Source organism: Lutra lutra, chromosome 12 (genome assembly GCF_902655055.1).
Source record: "Lutra lutra chromosome 12, mLutLut1.2, whole genome shotgun sequence".
NCBI lineage: Eukaryota > Metazoa > Chordata > Mammalia > Carnivora > Mustelidae > Lutra > Lutra lutra.
The window spans coordinates 72,099,723-72,110,535 of record NC_062289.1 but is presented as its reverse complement, the minus strand read 5'-3'; positions in this window follow the sequence as shown (position 1 = coordinate 72,110,535).

The window sequence follows — 10,813 nt, the reverse complement described above, 5'->3', positions numbered from 1 at the left end:
CCATCTGGTGACGATCTTCTGTCTCTATGAGCCCCGTTGCATGTTGGGATGGAGGGTGGCGGAAGGCTTGGCGGCCCGCAGTACCTTCTGGGATGCAGAGGACAGCCACACTCTGAGGAGAGCGAGGGCCGGTGGGTTGTCATCGTAACGGTTGCTAGGCGCCCTCGGAAAGAGGGTTCTCCTGAGAAAAAGCGGCCGCCAGGGGCGCTTAGTGAGGCTGGGCTGTTTCCCTCCGGTTGCCTGTGGCTTTCCCTTTGGCTCATTGGCTGTTGGAGGGGGATAAAGTAGATCAAAAGCAGACTTTTTTACTCAGAGAAGTCTAGTGACCCAAGAGGCCACTTGTATGTTCTGAGCCTTAGCAGTAAATTGAAAAATGACAAAAGGCGAAGCAGAGCTATAGAACTTGTGGTATATTTTAAAGATACGTTTGGGGGCTCCTGGGTGGTTCAGTGGGTTAAGCCTGTGCCTTTGGCTCAGGTCATGGTCTCAGGGTCCTGGGATCGAGCCCCGCATTAGGCTCTCTGCTCAGCAGGGAGCCTGCTTCCCTTCCTCTCTCTCTCTGCCTGCCTCTCTGCCTACTTGTGATCTCTGTCAGTCAAATAAAAATAAATAAAATCTTTTTTTTTAAAAAGCTGTATCGTTATATCTGAGTCTATGCATGTCTCTCAAATATGACATTCCAGTCACAGCCTTGGTAAAATAACCAATGTTTCCAGTGGTGTCCTATTACAAGAACAGAGTCTTACTGTACTTACTCAAACAGTTGTAGTTGCTATAGATAAAAGAATATTCATTAAGGGTTTCCTGGATTGTGGAGGGTTCGGGTAGAGAGAAAAGTTAAACATTTTTAATTGTTCACAAAGGAATATTTTATATTTCTGTGAGTCATAGTTAGCTTGAAAAGTTTCCTTAATCTGTAAGAGCAAACTTTAGAGAAACAACAATGTTTCAAACAAGAGTCACAAAAACTATAATATCTTCTTTGGTTAATTTAGTTCCATGACTAATTCTTGTTCAATGTGATTGCAGCTTTTAAAATTTAGTTCTGGGGGCGCCTGGGTGGCTCAGTGGGTTAAAGCCTCAGCCTTCGGCTCTCGGGTCATGATCCCAGTGTCCTGGGATTGAGCCCCGCATTGGGCTCTCTGCTCAGCGGAGATCCTGCTTCCCCCTCCCTCTCTGCCTGTCTCTCTGCCTGCTTGTGATCTCTGTCTGTCAAATAAATCAATAAAATCTTTTTAAAAAATAAATAAATAGGGAGCGCCTGGGTGGCTCAGTGGGTTAAGCCGCTGCCTTCGTCTCAGGTCATGATCTCAGGGTCCTGGGATCGAGTCCCGCATCGGGCTCTCTGCTCAGCAGGGAGCCTGCTTCTCTCTCTCTCTCTCTCTCTCTCTGCCTGCCTCTCTGTCTACTTGTGATCTCTGTCAAATAAATAAATAAAATCTTTTAAAAAAATAAAAATAAAAATAAAAATAAAAATAAATAAAATAAAATTAAGTTCTGGAAATTCTTACCCATTTTAGTGTTGTGATTTTATTTTATTTTTTTAAAATATTTTATTTATTTATTTGACAGATTACAGGTAGGCAGAGAGGTGGGGGGGGCGGGGAGCAGGTTCCCCGCTGAGCAGAGAGCCCGATGTGGAGCTGGATCCCAGGACCCTGAGACCACCACCCGAGCCAAAGGCAGAGGCTCAACCCACTGAGCCACCCAGGTGCCCCTAGTTTTATGATTTTAAAGATCTCAAAAACTTGTCTTTGTCAGAAGCCCTTTTCATGAATCTCCTTGAAGATACTTGTTTCATAAGAGATTAGAACAATAACTGTAAATGACAAAAGACTCAAAAATGGACCTAGTTAATGATCTGAGAATTCATTATAATGTAGCGACAAGGAAGTCCAGTTATTTGTGACACATAACACTTCAATAATCAGAATATCAAGTGGTGGCCTTGTACAAAAATGTATTATAAATTTTAGGAACTGCATATAATCTCCACAGTAGTTACAGCATTTATCCAAGCACCATAACCTAAGGTTTATCATTTGAAAAAAAAAAAAAAAAAAAAAAAAAAAAAAAAAAAAAAAACCAAAAACTTCATTTACAATTTAAATCTTGAGGGTATTTGTTTAAAACCCTCAGAAAATTTAAAGCACATGCCTAAATAGTATTAGAGATCATTAAAGAATTTAGAACTTAATGTATTTAACCAAGGTGTCAGTAAGAATTCCCAAGGGCAAGTAGGTAGGGTTATATGGTTACCAAAAATTAGTTCCTTTAATATTGAGAAGTCTTAACTATCTTAAGTAATCAAAGACCTGAAAAAGGCCAAACATAGAAACTTTGGTTTTCCCGGCAGACAAAGAGGAAAAAAAAAAAAAAAAAAAAAAACAAACCTTTTTGTTTGCAGTTTCTTATCAAGATCAGATATGCAGAGGTTCCTGGGTGGCTCAGTGGGTTAAGCCTCTGCCTTCCGCTCAGGTCATGATCTCAGGGTCCTAGGATCCAGCCCCACCTTGGGCTCTCTGCTCAGCAGGGAGCCTGCTTCCCTCCCTGTCTGCTTCTCTGCCTACTTCTGATAGCTCTGTCAAATAAATAAAATAAAAAGCGGATGAACAATCCAAGACTTTGTCTCTTTAACAAAAAGAAAAGCAGAGTTGTAATCTTATACCAATGTACTTTAAAAATCCATTCATTTCAAACTTAGTCCCAACCACTTACGAAATTCCTTTCCAGTGATTTCCCTTTGCAAACCTTTACAACCTATTCATTCAAATTTTTTAATTAATTTTTTATTTTTTATTAACATATAATGTATTATTAGCCCCAGGGGTACAGGTCTGTGAATCTCCAGGTTTACACACTTCACAGCACTCACCATAGCACATACCCTCCCCAATGTCCATAACCCAACAAGGAGAGGGAGAACCAGGTTCTCTGCTGAGCAAGGAGCCTGATGCAAGGCTCAATCCCAGGACCTCCCTCCCCCCAGCAACCCTCAGTTTGTTTTGTGAGATTAAGAGTCTCTTATGGTTGGTCTCCCTCCGGATCCCATCTTGTTTGATTTTATTCATTCAAATTTTGACCGAAGCCTTTTTCCCTCCATCAGTCTTAATTACATTTAGCAGAAGAATTTTAACTCTTAGAAACCATAATCTCCAGTGAAAACTAAACAGTAACCAACTGTGAACTGCTACAACCAGAATTCTTTGGGATCTGAAATTTATGAAATTTATTTCTGATCTTTTATTTTTTTTTTTAAAGATTTTATTTATTTATTTGACAGAGAGAGATCACAAGTAGACGGAGAGGCAGGCAGAGAGAGAGAGAGAGAGGGAAGCAGGCTCCTTGCTGAGCAGAGAGCCCGATGCGGGACTCGATCCCAGGACCCTGAGATCATGACCTGAGCCGAAGGCAGCGGCTTAACCCACTGAGCCACCCAGGTGCCCATTTCTGATCTTTTAGATCTGAATTCTTTTTTTTTATCTGAAACTGAAGAATACAGTTTACAATTTTTACAAACATATTTTTCCATGGTACAATCTTTTTTAAAAAAGATTGTATTTATTTATTTGACAGAGAGAGATTGCAAGTAGGCAGAGAGGCAGACAGAGAGAGAGGGGGAAGCAGGCTCCCTGCTGAGCAGAGAGGCTGACAGAGGGCTCGATCCCAGGACCCTGAGATCAGGATCCTGAGATCATGACCCGAGCTGAAGGCAGAGACTTAACCCACTGGGCCACCCAGGCGCTCCCATAGTACAATCTTTTAATAAAGCACAAAGCATGTTTACCAACAGACTCAAGTATCTTTAGTTTCTTTGCAGTAAGAAGTCAAAAGCAGATAAACCTTCTGTTTGGTCATCAATCCTTCAGTATCATATTTTATCTGGGAAAGATTTAGATGTCCAATTGTTTGGAGTGGCGAAGTGTGGAGCCAACGACCAAGAAAGAATTCTTGAGACGTCTTTGGTCAAAACAGTGGTTTTAGGGCGCCTGGGTGGCTCAGTCGGTTGAGCAACTGCCTTCAGCTCAGGTCATGATCCCGGAGTCCTGGGATCGAGTCCTGCATCAGGCTACCAGTTCCATGGCGGGGGGGGGGGGGGGGGGGGGGGTCTGCTTCTCCCTCTGACCTTCACCCCTCTCATGCTCTGTCTCACTCTCTCAAATAAATAAATCAAATCTAAAAAAAAAAAAAGAACTTACTTAAAAACAAAACAAAACAAACCCCAGTGGTTTTATTTTTTTTTAAAAGATTTTATTTATTTATTTGACAGAGAGAGAGATCACAAGTAGACAAAGAGGCAGGCAGAGAGAGAGAGAGAGAGAGAGAGGGAAGCAGGCTCCCTGCTGAGCAGAGAGCCCGATGCGGGACTCGATCCCAAGACCCTGAGATCATGACCTGAGCTGAAGGCAGCGGCTTAACCCACTGAGCCACCCAGGCGCCCCCCAGTGGTTTTATTAAAGCGTGGGAGAGAACCCATGGGCAGAAAGAGCTGCTATATGGGGTTGTGAGGGGTGGCTGTTATATAACTGCGAGTTGGGGGAAGTAAAGAAAAGAGAGGTTTCAAAAAAGGATCGTCCTATGTTAAAGAAGACCCATAGGATATCGGAGGGCTTGCCATTGTCAAGCTAAGGTAGTTTTTCCCTCTAGTAAATCATTAACATGAAGACAGGAGCTTCCTGGAAGAATATCACCCATATCCCACCCAGGAAGGGGTGGGGGGAGGTTGTGGGGCGTCTGCTTGGACTTTGTCCTCAGCTAGCCTTCTGCTTCCTCATCAAGATCAGGAGCTTATTTGACCTTAGTAAACCTAGGTAGAATAAAAGTTTCATATTTAATTTTGATAGCTCTAAAGACATGTCTATCTTAAACCCAACCAACTTAAATTAAATTAGGTATCTGCCACCTGAGTCCACTTAGAAGTTAATCACTTTGTTCCCCATTGTCATTTTTACCCATGACACTGGTGGGGAAAACCGAAGTGAGTGATGTAGATCCAATTGGGTGCTCTTTGCTCCTGGACGGCAAGGGGAGGAGCTGCACCCAAGGCGGTGCAGAAACAGGAGGAGGGGGAGGGGAAGGCCAAAGAGGGGCGGGGCCTCCAGCCAGGGCTAGAGGTGGATAAAAACCCCAAGGACAGAGAGCGAAGACTTCTAGTTCTAAAGCTCACTCCCTGGGGCTGATGAAAGGACAGGTTTTCTTACCACTTAAGTAGAAAAAGGCAGTCCATGAAGGGGCCACAAAAGACAGAGAACTTCCCCAAAGCAAGGAAGTTTGGCAGCTGTGTGGTAATATTCCTTAAAGTCCCTTTCTTGAAATAGTCTAACCAGAGACCATTGGTTCCAGTTATCATGCCGTTAACCCAGGAGATGAATGAGGGAAGAGCTCCCACATAAAAGAGAAGTAACCTGGGTCTATTAGGGGCAACAGTGACAGAGTCAGCATCCCCTTTCTTAGTGTTTCCTCCAGCAACCTGGGTTTATCTGGAGAAGGACTGCTGAATCAGTTCTCATCCCATATAGCAGGAGGGGGTTTACTAGCCTGGTCAGGGGCCAAATACTGGACTCGTAAACACATTCTGAAAGAGGACCTTGTGTTGGGGATCCTGATTTAGGGCCCTGAAGGCCTGGATCTAGGGTATCTCCTGTCCATTTGTCCTGTTTTCTACAGAAGAGATCTAACTGTATTGCAGTTTAATGTCCCATTAATGGGCCATTTTTCCTTGTCTCTGAAGGAGTACTGAGCCCATGCAGTGATTCAGAAGACTAGTCTTTCTTTTTATTCTTCTTTTTTTTTTTTTTTTTTTTTTTTAAGATTTTGAAATCCAAATTGTTTCCAGTGGGTTAAAGTGATCCCAAGGGAGAGTCCTTGGAAACTGAAGATCCTATACTCCTAGAAAAGTAGTGAAGGTCCATTACCATGAAACTACCCCCAGATGCTGCCTAACTCCCTTGTGGCATCCCCACACAGGATATTTCCGAGGTTTCTGGTGTCAAAGCAACCAGAGAAGTCCCTCAAATGAAATCAATATGATCACCATCCTGCCCTGTAGGAGGGATGCTGGCGACCCCTTCTTCCACAATGCTTTCTAGACTACAAATGGGTGCCTGTGGATGAACCAAAATACTGTGCCAGGCTGTGAAGAGCCTGCCATTTTTGACCCATGGGAAACACTAGAAAAGTTTTACAAGGGGAAATTACCGAATTTTGTAATTTAGGTAGTATGGGGCACAAATAGAAAACAGTTGCATCACATACTGGTTTCGGCCAGCTCCCCATGGAGGTCCTGTAGCCAGAAGTAGCTAGACCAGGGATGTGAATGGGATTGTGTTAGATCAATCAGGAGGAAACCTCACACAGGAGTCTTAAGATTGGCAGCTGTCCTGGTGACTTCAGTGTCAGTCCTGTGCCCAAGACAGACAACTTTGCATAAGGACAGGAATAAAGGGAGGGCATCAAGTTTCTGGGTCTTATTACCATTCTGGCCAGAGTACTATCTTCCAGCCAAAATGATGAAGTTTTAGAATATAAGTGAGGTTTGTTGGGGTGAGGTCTGGAGCTGATGACCAAGAAAGAATTCTTGAGACATCTTTGGTGCAAAATGGTGTTTTATTAAAGCATGGGGACAGGACCTGTGGGCAGAAAAAGCTGCTGCTCCGGGGCTGTGAGGAGTGGTCCATTATATACTTGCAAGATGGGAGGGAGTCAAGAATAGAGTAAGTCTCTAAGGAATTTTGGAAGCAAGGTTTCCAGGACCTTGAGGGGCTAGCTGTTGTTGTGAAAAGGTCATTTATTACCATCTAATAAGATCTTAGTCATGAGACCCTTCAGATATATATCGGTGGGCCATATGCTTGGTGATGATTGCCAACACATATCTTGGAGGATTTAGAGATAAAGGACGTTTCCAAAGGAATTTTTATATCTTAAAGTAGACCCACAGGATCCTGGTTGGGGGGTGGGGGGGGGTGTTCAGGCTAGGATTGCCTTTTGCCCTTAACAAAGTATTAAGGTGGAAGCAATTGACATTGAGTCAATGTCCCTCTGCCTGTTTCAAGGGCTTGTCAGTGTGTAAGGAAATTTAGTAACTTTTAGTAACTTTTAGTAACTTTAGTAACTTTTAGTAACTTTTCTTCTGCCTCTGTTTCCCATATCAAAAAGGCAGGCTTTCTGGAGTGCCTGGGTGGCTCAGTGGATTAAAGCCTCTGCCTTCGCTCAGGTCATGATCCCGGAGTCCTGGGATTGAGTCCCGCATTGGGCTCTCTGCTCAGCAGGGAGCCTGCTTCCCTTCCTCTCTATCTGCCTGCCTCTGCCTACTTGTGATCTCTGTCTGTCAAATAAATAAATAAAATGTAAAAAAAAAAAAAAAAAAAAAAGCAGGCTTTCTCCTTCCTGTAGTGTAGCCACGAACTAGAGGATTGCCGCCTGAGCAATTGTCATGAAAGTGGTCTGAGAAGACTACTCCTTGAAAAGGCCCTGAAATGAAAGTAAATGGAAGTAAAGGAAAAGATGAAAAAGTACTCACCAAGTCTATACCAAGGATGGGAGTCCAGCCCCAGAGAAGACTCTGGCTGCACTTTGGGACACCGAAATGATATGAGATATTGGGGTCCAGAAGCAAATGATCAAGAAAGAATTCTTGAGACATCTTCAGTGCAAAAAAGGTAGTTTTATTAAAGCACAGGGACAGGACCTGTGGGTAGAACAAGCTGCATTGGGGTCATGATGAGCAATTGATTCTGTACTTTTAAGTTGGGAGGGGCGGAGAGAAAAGAAGTTTCCGAAGGGATTTTCATATGTGAAAGACGTACAGGATCCTGGAGGTCTGGCTGTTGTCAAGCTAAGTTTGCTTTTTGCGGTAGGCCATAGAATGTCACAGCATAAAGACTGAATCTTAATGTGTGCAAATTAACAACAACAAGAAAAGAATCTTTTAGGCATCTGGGGAATCCCAGAATGGAATGCAGAATGTGACAAACCAATCTTAACCGTTTTACAAATGTATGAAATAAAGAGGATTGCTAAAGAGGATGGGAGGAAAAGGTGATGAGGCAGGTGACATGTCAAAAATCAGGGGTGGGGATGCCTGGGTGGCTCAGTTGGTTGGATGACTGCCTTCGGCTCAGGTCATGATGCTGGAGTTCCGGGATCGAGTCCCGCATCGGGCTCCCGGCTCCAAGGGGAGTCTGCTTCTCCCTCTGACCTTCTCCTTGCTCATGCTCTCTCTCACTGTCTCTCTCTCAAATAAATAAATAAAATCTTTAAAAAAAAATCAGGGGTGTCTGGGTGGCTCAGTGGGTTAAAGCTTCTGTCTTTGGCTCAGGTCATGATCTCAGGGTCCTGGGATCGAGCCCCGCATCGGGCTCTCTGCTCAGCGGGGAGCCTGCTTCCTCCTCTCTCTCTGCCTGCCTCTCTGCCTACTTGTGATCTCTGTCAAATAAATAAATAAAAATCTTTGGGAAAAAAAAGTCAATTGACCATACATGTGAGAGTTTATTTGTGGTCTCTCGGCTCTGTCCCACTGGTCTGTATATATAATCCTTATGCCGATTATGCCAAACTGATGAGAGAGCTGAAGGCAAGCTGAGGACAAAGCACAAGCTGACACCCAGCACACCACATACACACACACACACACACACACACAGCCCCAGGCGGGATCTGTGTGAGGTTCCTCTGTCATTCCTGGCTGCCCTTAACCTAAGAGAAGGATAAACAAATGGTTAACCTATATAGATCACAATCCTGCAAGACAGGGATTGTGTCTTGTGTAAACCGAGGGAGACTCGGTTTACAAATGTCATAGTGATTTATAAGGTAAAAGCATCAATAACCTAACTTCCAGAGGGGAACTCCCAACTATCTATTAAGATAGTTAGTGCTTGGGACGCCTGGGTGGCTCAGTTGGTTAAGCAGCTGCCTTCGGTTCAGGTCATGATCCCAGCGTCCTGGGATCGAGTCCCGCATCGGGCTCCTTGCTCGTCGGGGAACCTGCTTCTCCCTCTGCCTCTGCCTGCCATTCTGTCTGCCTGTGCTCGCTCTCTCTCCCTCGCTCTCTCTGACAAATAAATAAATAAAATCTTTAAAAAAAAAAAAAAAGATAGTTAGTGCTTTACTAGAGGGAAAAACAACCCTAACTTGACAATGGCCAGGGCTCCAGTATCTTATAGGTCCTCTTTAGCATAGGAAAGTTCTTTTGAAGACCTTCCTTTCTCCTTACCTCCCCAACTCCCAAAGATATAATCAGTCACTCCTCACAGACTGGATGCAGCAGCTCTTTCTACCCATGGGTCCTGTCCCTGTGCTTTAATAAAATCATCTTTTTGCACCAAAGACGTCTCAAGAATTCTTTCTTGGTCATTGGCTCTGGACCTCACCTACATTCCAAAAACTACATTAAAACAATTTTAAAAAAATTCTCTATGGGAGCACCTGGGTGGCTCAGTGGGTTAAGCCTCTGCCTTTGGTGCAGGTCATGGTCTTAGGGTCCTGGGATGGAGCCCCGCATCACATCGGGCTCACTCCTCCTTGGGGAACCTGCTTCCTCCTCTCTCTCTGCCTGCGCCTCTGCCTACTTGTGATCTCTGTCTGTCAGATAAATAAATAAAATCTTTTAAAAATGAAAAAGAAAGGAAAAAGAAAAATCTCTGCTTATTGGAGATTGAATGGAAAGAATCCTAGGTACTTACCCTAATCTGATGGAATGTAAATACATCCTTCCAAGAACTAGATAAGCCCTGGCGCATGATGTTTTGGATATCTGGGCATTATCCCTTTTGAAATTCATGGGGTGATAGCACTCTAGTTTTCCTGGAACCTTGGGAGCTTAAACCTGGAGCCTAGTTGGACTGTATCCATTTGGCCCTCTCAAGGAAATAAGAGTTTTATTTTGCTTTTGGATAAGACCAATTAACTAGACAAATGGCTACAGACTGGAGTCTTCTGGAGTCTGAAAGTTATGTTTTTAGGGGAAGTGAAAGCAAGCATTGCCTATGTTTATATCATATACATTTCCACATCTCGGGAGACTAGGGTTTTTTCTTTCTTTTCCTTCCTTTATCCTTCCCTCCCTTCCTCCCTCTTTCTTTCTTCCTCCCTCCCTCCCTTCCTTCCTTTCTTTTTATTTTGTTTTTTTTTTTTCTTTCTTTCTCTTTTCTCTCTGTCTCTCACTTTCTTTTTTAAAAGATTTTATTTATTTGACAGAGAGAGACACAGCAAGAGAGGGAACACAAACAGAGGGAGAGAGAGAGGGAGAAGCAGACTTCCCAACAAACAGGGAGCCTGATACGGGGGCTTGATCCCAGGACCGTGGGATCATGACCCCAGCCGAAGGCAGACGCTAAACCGAGAGAGCCACCCAGGAGCCCCTTTCTTTCTTTATCTTTCGGAGGGGAGGTATAGCTCAGTGGTAGAGCATTTGACTGCAGAGAGAGAGAGAGAGAGAGAGCTCATGGTGGGGGTTGGGGAACAGAGGAAGAGTCACAAATTTTTTTTTTTTTTTAAAGATTTTATTTATTCATTTGACAGAGAGAGATCACAAGTAGGCAGAGAGGCAGGCAGAGAGAGAGGAAGAAGCAGGCTTCTGAGCGGAGAGCCCGATGCGGGGCTCGATCCCAGGACCCTGAGATCATGACCTGAGCCGAAGGCAGCGGCTTAACCCGCTGAGCCACCCAGGCGCCCCAAGAGTCACAAATCTTAAGCAGGCTCCACTCCCTGCACAGACCCCAACATGGTGCTCAATCCTGAGATGACTACCTGAGCTGAAATCAACAGTCAGATGCTTAACCAACTAAGCCACTTAGGTGCCCAAGACTAG